Source organism: Perissodus microlepis, chromosome 1 (genome assembly GCF_051167445.1).
Source record: "Perissodus microlepis isolate ML-2025 ecotype Zambia chromosome 1, ASM5116744v1, whole genome shotgun sequence".
In the NCBI taxonomy this organism is placed as follows: domain Eukaryota; kingdom Metazoa; phylum Chordata; class Actinopteri; order Cichliformes; family Cichlidae; genus Perissodus; species Perissodus microlepis.
This window is the reverse complement of record NC_140461.1, coordinates 11618941-11627669: the sequence shown is the minus strand read 5'-3', so window position 1 is coordinate 11627669 and position 8729 is coordinate 11618941. Positions and strand designations below refer to the sequence as shown.

At 40.2% G+C, this 8729-nt stretch overlaps 1 pseudogene; it reads left to right on the top strand.

Annotated features, from left to right (window-relative positions):
• Positions 1-3054: 3054 nt before the first annotated feature.
• LOC146393343 (uncharacterized) lies at positions 3055-3758 on the top strand (annotated as a pseudogene).
• Positions 3759-8729: the final 4971 nt, after the last annotated feature.

Below are 8729 nucleotides of genomic sequence, written 5' to 3'. Positions count from 1 at the left end.
AGAGCCACTTTCATGACACAGAAAACTCTGACTATAAGCTTAACATCACTCACTAACCTACTAACCTATCTTGCTTTGTAGTACACCCATCAAGAGTAACACACTGAGAGAGTAAACAGACACTGTACCAAGGACAAAGGGAAACTGTGGCTATTTATACACAGATGCACTGAGGGCTAATTAAAGTATCAGGCACAGCTGGGAGGAAAACTGACATGGGTCAGATAAAGGGAGGAATAACTGGAATATTAGGAATAATGGAGAACGAAAAAGCTTCCAAGATATACCAAAACCAAAAGTATTACAAAAACCCCACAACACATGACGCAAAGTCTTATTTTGTGCCTTATATGCCTGTGATAGTTGCTGCTAGAAGCATTAAATTATTTGGAATGATAGATGGAAATCTTTATTAGAAAAATGCGTAATTGTTGCAAAAGGATTGCTCAAAGCTGTGTGTGGAGTGGCCAAGCTTTGGCTCTGTTCTGTAGGTCGTCACTGAGTCCTCATGCTGAAACACCAGTGACACTGGTGTTTTGATGAAACTGAACACAATGTGCTATAACTGATCTGAACATAACCTTTACCACTGGAGTAAGTAGAAGAGTCCCAATACAAGATGTGGCATGGACCCCGTGTTGGGTATTTTAGGCAGTAAAGATGCTTTTTACAGTGAGTGGAGTAGTTTGCATTTTTGGGGGAATTTAGTTACATTGATGTGTCAGATGGTCTGCATGTATTTTATCAGCTGTGCACACATACAGAGCTCTGTAACATCACTAATCCACTTTCATTGCAGTTTGCTTTTTTTTTTGGTTTCCTTTTTCTACAATGAAATATTTTTCAAAATGTAGCAAATAATGCCAAATCTTATATCTGCAGTGTTACTTTGTAGAAAGAAATACAGTGTGTGCATTTATGCATCGAAAATGTTACAGCACCAGTAAATTAATTAAGCGTATGTGCCAGGATCTGATGGCATATAATGCTTAATGTGTTTTTTTATGGACGTCATATTTGATGTAATAGTTTTAATTTATGCAGTCATCCTTTGGATACATTTTTCCAGAAACAGCTGCCGCAATCAAGCTGTCTAAGTGAAGATTTCAGCTCTATCAACGACATATTGATCCTTCATCTGCCAACTGTTGCCATGCTTTTTCTGAGAAGAACGTGTGTACCTTCCCCTTTTACTCATTTGTGATTTGCTGATTTGAGGTTCTCTTAATTAAATTTGTAAGTTACATTGCAAACTGAATTGACTATACCTATATCTAAATCCGTGGTAAAAACTTGCCAAATTCAATATGTGGCGCTACCTCATGTGGTGATGCCTAGTGAATAAGGGAATAGCTGAAATAAACTATTGTTAGTAGATCTGTCCAGAACAGTTTAGTAAATCTGGCCTCTAAGTGCTGCATCTTGGCTAGTGTTGGCCACTGGTCAGTTTCAGTGCAGCTGTTCAGCCATCATAACAGACCAAACTTTCCTAACACTGACAAATATAGCTAGTGTCAAGAAAAGACAACCACCTTTCTAATTGTGATAAATTACAAGCGAACACAAAAATATCAATTACCAATGAAGAACATCATCGCCTGAGCACATACATAAAAGTATATACTTTATGATTGATTGTTTTAAATTGTTTGTCTTGTTTATTGTGTTGTTGTTTTTTGTCTGCTGATGTGATTAATTAATAATGACAACAAAAATAATAGCAAGTTACAATCCCTATATACCTACCCTATGTTCTCTTTTTTTAGTTGGTTACAGATTTGGAACCATTTCTATTCAACATTCCTTCACTGACTATATCCATGTGATATATGTGTCTTTGATAGTACAAGGCCTGTGTTTTTTATTCTGTGTGAGAGTAAAGTTAAACCAATATTCTAAAAGAAAAGCTAGGAGCAAGACTAAGTACAAAGATCTTGTGACTATAGTCTCTCTCTCTCTCTCTCTCTCTCTCTCTCTCTGTGTGTGTGTGTGTGTGTCAGGCTGTTGAAAAGGCCTCTCAGAGGTGTCCCACAGAGGCCTGACGCTCTGAGGCATGACCAGGTGTCGCTGCACCGGGAGTCTGTCTGCACACTGTGCAGAATATTAACAAGCCTGACCACACAAACAGTCAGAGACACATTTCTATGCATAGACATTAAAGACAATGAAACACAAACTGTGCAAACACACATTTATATTTTAGTTATGCATAGGTAACTGACATAGCGTTACATCATGACTTCATCTATGTCCTTAGTACACTAATCATGACACTGATTAGTACACTGAAAGAAACACACAGAAAAGCTCAGGATTAAGGCAGAAATCATCTCACTTACCTGACTATACTCCCACCTCGATCATAATGTGTAAATGTAGTGAGAGAAAAAGATTCTTCTATGCTCTTTTTGTCTGCTTGTGGTGAAAGGCTTAACATTTACTCACACAAGAACAGGTTGCTAAGGCAAATAGGTACTCAGACTTAATTATACAGGAATGTAAAGACATGTGGATGTGACAAGACAAGGCATGTAGAGGATGTGAATATACATCCACATGAAGCAAAAGAGACCAGGAAAGGGCTTTGATAAATGAGGCTGTACATGCTGTTTGTGTTAGAGGTACGTTTGTGATGTCTTACTATGTTGTCATCATGGCAACTTGCCATGACTTCATGAGTGCTAGAGGCAGCTAGCCACAGATTACAGTAAGCCCCTTGTGTGTATATAAGGCTTTAAGCATTCACATGTGCACGTGTACTCTGTGTTTTTTTTACATGTGCTTCTAGATTTGAGTGTAAATCCTCAGTTTGTAGGTTGGAATTAGTCAGCATCTCTTATTGATAGTGGGATGGTGAGATTAAAGTCCAAGGATTATTTTCCCTCAAGATCCTTGTGTGACTGTTTGGTATGTGGACAGTGGTGGCATCACATCTTGCATACTATAAGATTTGTGAGAGATAATTGCATTAACAGTCACACTTTGCAATATGTCAACTTTAAAGTTAACACTTATTGTGTTTGGTCTTTAGCTGGGAAAGTACATCTCTAATGGATGTTTAGTTACTCCTCAGACTTCTTCAGTAGTAATAATATTACTTGTTATAAATGTAGCCTGTTTACAGCTCTGGAGGCCAGAATCACTGAATTGGAGACTTTGCTCCACACCCTTGAAAAACACGTAGCTAGCCAGGCCCCTGTAGTCTGTGCGCCCAAAGGTAGTGCAGCGTAGCCACTGTTAGCTCTTTCCTGGCTGACTAGGACAGGATGGGACAGGAAAACAGGATGGCTGGATGATGGTGAGGAGGATGCATAGTTGTCTCTAATCGTTTTTCCCCACTCTGTGACATACCCACTGAGGAACAAATTCTTGTTACTGGTGATTCTATTTTTTGAGACATGGGAAGCTAGAGACACCATAGAGCCATAGTAAATTGTCTTCCAGGACCCAGAGCAGGTGACACTCAGGAAAACCTGAAACTGCTGGCTAAGAATAAACGTAAATTCTGTAAAATTACAATTCACATCGACAGTAATGACACCCGGTTATGTAATTTGGAGGTCACTTTAATTAATATTAAATCGGTGTGTAATTTTGCCAAACCAAAGCTGGACAATGTAGTTTTCTCTGGTCCCCTCCCCAGTCACACCAGGAGTGACATGTTGAACCATCTGTTCTCCTTTGGGAAAACTAGAAAGGAGAGACAGCACTTTGAATGGAACAGTTCTCATTTCTGGAATTCTAGCCAAATTTATTAAATCCCCAAAACATGACCAGGAAGCAGCGTTGCAGTCTTACGTGCCTCTCTGCAGCTTCTCTCCTCTTGTTATTCCTCAAAACCCTCATCCCCTTAGAGACTTGATCCCCAACCATGAAGGACACCCCCCCAAAAAAAGCAAAAAGCAATTTAAATATAAGAAAACATTAAAAACAACAACAACAAAACAATATAGTAACTGCACCAAAGAGAGATAATGTGTTGGCAATGCCATCTAGCCTGCTGGCCATGGTCGATGGGATTTCAAACACCTTTAATGGCCACATCACGTGCTGAAACAGTTTGAACCGGTAGCACCACAGCTCAGTTTCACTGGGAGCTGGCTGCTATCGGTCTTTGACAGGCTGTGTGCCAGTTGCTTCTCCACCAGCCTCCCCATCTGTTTGTCAGAGAGGTCAGCGGTGCAGTCTCTTCCGAGGGTTCTGATAGGTTGCTCCAATAGGAGTGGGATCATAAACACTATCCTATCTCTCCTCACACCTTTCCTGATTGAAAGACTCCAGGACTTTGCAGGCTTGATCTTCATCCTTACCCACTTGATAAGCTCATCTAGGTGCTTGAGGAGTCTTGCTGTACATGAAGCTGCAGGATGCTTGTCAGATCATCCATCTAAGTTCTAGAGCAGGAAATCAATCCCCAGATTGTAACCACTTGCCTCGTTCCACTGAGGATGATCTCAAATGCAGCCATGAAGAGTATTAGGAAAATCAAACAACCTATTCCATTGGAGACCTCCAGTTCTTGCAGCCCTGTCACGAAGCACATGTGGAAGTTGTTGAAGTGCTTGGCTATGGATGGTAATGACAGATCTTGGGGTGTAGAAGTGCAAAGTCAATTAGACTGTGTGGGACTGACCCATACGCATTAGCCAATTCCAGCCACGCCACATGGAGATCGCTCTTCTCCCTTTTGGGTTGCCGGATCCACACCCAGATCATGGCTCAGTGTTTGATATCCTGGAAGCCTGGCCTTGATTTAGCTGTTGTCCTTCAAGAAGTAGGTCAATCTTTTTGTAATGGGTGAGAGGGAAATTTTCCAAACCATGTTCGATAAGGCAATGCTTCTGAGCTGGTTCATGGAGGTAGAGTTATACTCTTTAGGAATAAATACACCCACTGCCTGCTGGCATTTGACTGCAATGGACTCCTTCTTCCTGGCTACCTGTATACTATGATCAGCTGTGACCATCTTCCTGATGTACTTATGGATCTGACTCCTCAGCGCTTGCTATTTGGTGTTTGCAGCTCTCTTAGCAGGCTCTCGTGGTTCCCATTTGCCTTTGGAATTCCAAGGTACTCATAGCAATCCTCACTGTCTGCAAAATTGCCTTCTGGTAGTACAATCCACTCAGTTCTGAGTACCTGTCTTTGTTACCATCTGACTACACTTCTTCAGTCTGGAAGACATTCCAGTGTCAGTGCTGTAGATTCTAGTGGTGTGGATCGGTGAATCAATGTCATATTCAGTTCACTTCTGGTACAGTTTAAAAAACAATTATATATTTTTTATAATTCAAATGTTTTTTTTGCTGGTATTTCCTTTATTTTTAGGGTGTTTGGGAACACACGTAGTCCCTATGGAACTGGGGTGTTGAGAGTTATCATGGTCATTCTGTTGGAATAGATAATTAAGTCTCTATTAAAATGGGGTCTGTGCTATTTTAAGTAGTAATTAAGTTGCAGAAACAAGTCAGAGAATGTCTCAGACCCAGAGGACATCTTACACCGGTCATCAGAGGGAGTGGAGCTTGTCCGATGATTGTGGAGGCAGTGTGGTACATGTGACCAGCCAGAAAAAAGGTGTAGCATGTGTGTGGTGTAAACAATAAGATATATTGTTTGTTATTGTTATTGTTTATTAGGGTGTAGACCATCCCTCTGGTAAAGCCCTCAATGCTCCCAAAACTACTTAAAGTTTTCTATAAAAGTTACCTCACAGTCACTATCGACTTATGACAGCCAGGTGTGCAAGCTCAGCAGGTGACTAAAATGACCTACCCAGTAGCCAAGAATAGGAATTGGAAGGGAGATGAAAGTGTGGCAGCTCAGACACGCCAGGCACCTCAACAGATGGAGAAAGTCTTGTTTAAGCATTTCAGACTGATATTTTTCGAGAAGGGTTTGCAGTTATGACTTCTCCGACTCACCTCCATTCTGATAGTCTTGACAATCTCTCTCCAGGAATTTACTGGAGGGTCCTTGTAAGTGCTTATTTGAAATTATTATTATTATTCCTTGTATTTTTAATTAATAACAGGGCCAAATGTCAAAGACTTGTTGGTGACGTATTGTTTTCATCTGTCCATCTCTGATGACAAATTAATACCAGTGATTCCTCTGATTAGTTGACTAGAGCAAATAAACATTTATACCCCCATTTCTTTGTACCAGAAACATTAGTTGCTTAAAATAATTACTTATATTTAATTGATGTACCATTCCTGTTAAATGTAAGCTGTTAAGCAGCCAGCTGCCACAACAGCAACCTCCTTCTGTTCCTGTATGCTGTAAAACTACAGTGGAAAGTGTGCAAAGTGAAACATGGCATCTTTTGAAAGTAACCCTTTGGCTAATATTTTTCAATAAAATACATATCAACTAGGGGTGCAACGGTACTCGTATCGATATTGAACCGTTCGATACAGTGCTTTCGGTTCGGTACGCATATGTATCGAACAATACAAAATTTTTAATTTATTTTATCAACTTTTCTTCCGGACAATGCTGTCTGTGTTGAGCGCTCAGTGGATCTGTGTTTGACTACTCCGCCTAGGCTGCACTGTCGAGCGCAGATCCACTGAGCAAGCTAGCAAGACAGAAGCTAAGCTCGTTGCAACATGGCAAATTGAACCTCCCCCACCCTCATACAGATTTGGCCTTTGGAAGTGAAGTATGACCCTGAAGGTAAGCGCGTCATGGGCAAAAGTAAAACAGTATGTCGAATGTGCCACGCAATGCTCAATTACATGGGTGGGAACTACTGCGTTAGCGCAGTTTGCTCGTTAACGTGTTGACGGCGTCCAGCTGAAGCATGGGGCGATCCGCGGTAGCTAGTTAACGGAGATTTGCCGTGTTGTGGCGTTAACGTCATTTCAGATTAACGCTAACAGCACTAGTGGGAACACAATGAATATGACTGCACATTTACGCCGACATCATCCTAGTGCAAAGACAAGTGGAAGCAGACAAAAACAACAAGCACGCATGCTATAAACTTTACCCGAGTCATTTAGACAGCCGTTAGCACATGATTCTCCTTATGGGGCCCTGATATGTTTAATATGCTGCTGAGAATATAGCCCAGAAGAAGCGTATAGTATAGCTTTTATGTTGGAAAGAGCCATTTCTCTGTAATGAACTCTCTTTTTCAAAGATGAGTGATTTCTCGATCAGATAGATTAATTTTTTTATTACTTTGTTGTTTCAGCAACATTAAATTTAAATACTGTACTTTTGAGTTAGAATATATATTTATAATTTTAATAAATGACAAATTAAAAAAGCATGAACATTTTTTTGTATCGAAAAAATATCGAACCGTGACACCAAAGTATCGAACCGAACCGAACCGTGAATTTTGTGTATCGTTGCACCCCTAATATCAACATATCATTATATGTTCAGTTGATTATTATAAACTTCTCATCAATCTGTGCCTCTAGCAGTAATATAGCAGTAACTTTTCAATTTCAGCTGTGGTTTAGTTACTTACAAACTTCGGTCACATCTTCAGTCACCAATGTATAAAATGTAACACACAAATCTATCATAAGCTTGAGCTGAAGACTGAGTTATACTCACTAAACGAAACTTTTCAAAACCATTGCTACTTTAATTAAAAATAGGCAAAAAGTCCACTGGAGATTTAGCTTCAGATTGCAGAAATTGTTTATTGAAGTACAATTTCAATAAACTTTAAAACGTCAATAAAATAGATAAAAGCACCTCCACGTGGGTAAGCTGTAACGCATAGACTAAACACAATTGGAGACGGACCAGCAGCAGTCGCATTAGGGCTCCCAGGGCTTCTCAATTTATTGAGAAGGGTCTACCAAGGTTGCCGAATTGGTGAGTTCCTTACCCTGGTAGATATTCAGAAAATCCAGTACTTTCCAGCTGTCTCCCTCCTTCCCATCCTTTTGAGGTTCCAAGTCTGATAAGTCTTCTACGAGTCCTTGCAGCCAGATTTATTCCGAGCCAATTAGCCCATTCGTCTACTTTGAGTAAGGCCTTGACGGTGAAGGTACTCTTAGTCTCCCACTATGCTCAAAGCTGTAAGCGGGGAACTCTTGGTACACACACACACGCACGCAAACACACACACACTTTATTTGTCATGTTTAAAATCACTCACGCTCAAAAGACTGTATTATGAGAAAAATGCAACATTCCTAAAATATATGAAACATCTATGTGGTGGATGAAGGGACGGATGGGCGGATGGATGGATGGATGGCCTTTTTACATACTAAATAATTTCTGAATATAATAACGTTTAACATGAAAGCACCAGAGAACTAAAATTTTCAAAATACTGGCTTTAAGTTCCTTTTCCTGTTTTCTTCACCTTACTGATAGCTTTCCCACAGTAAGAGGACAATTTGCTGTAACAACATGTCACATTGCCATTCAGAGCTCACTGATTTCATGACTCAAAGATTTAAGTAGATTTGACAAGAAGGATAGTGCAGTGTGCAAATAAACTGTCTCCTCTCGTTTCTTGTAACATTAAGTCAGTAGAGGACATGCATACTATAATTTCTCTCTAAACCATTTTCATCCAGATTGCCCCCTCACCCACTGATCTCATCACTTTCGTGGTTCCAAAAAGCTCTAGATTTAAAAAAAGAAATTACTTTCAGAAACTCTCTATCCATCCATCCATTCGTTCCGCTTATCCTTTTCAGGGTCGCTGGAGCCTATCCCAGCTGTCTTAGGGCGAGAGGCAGAGT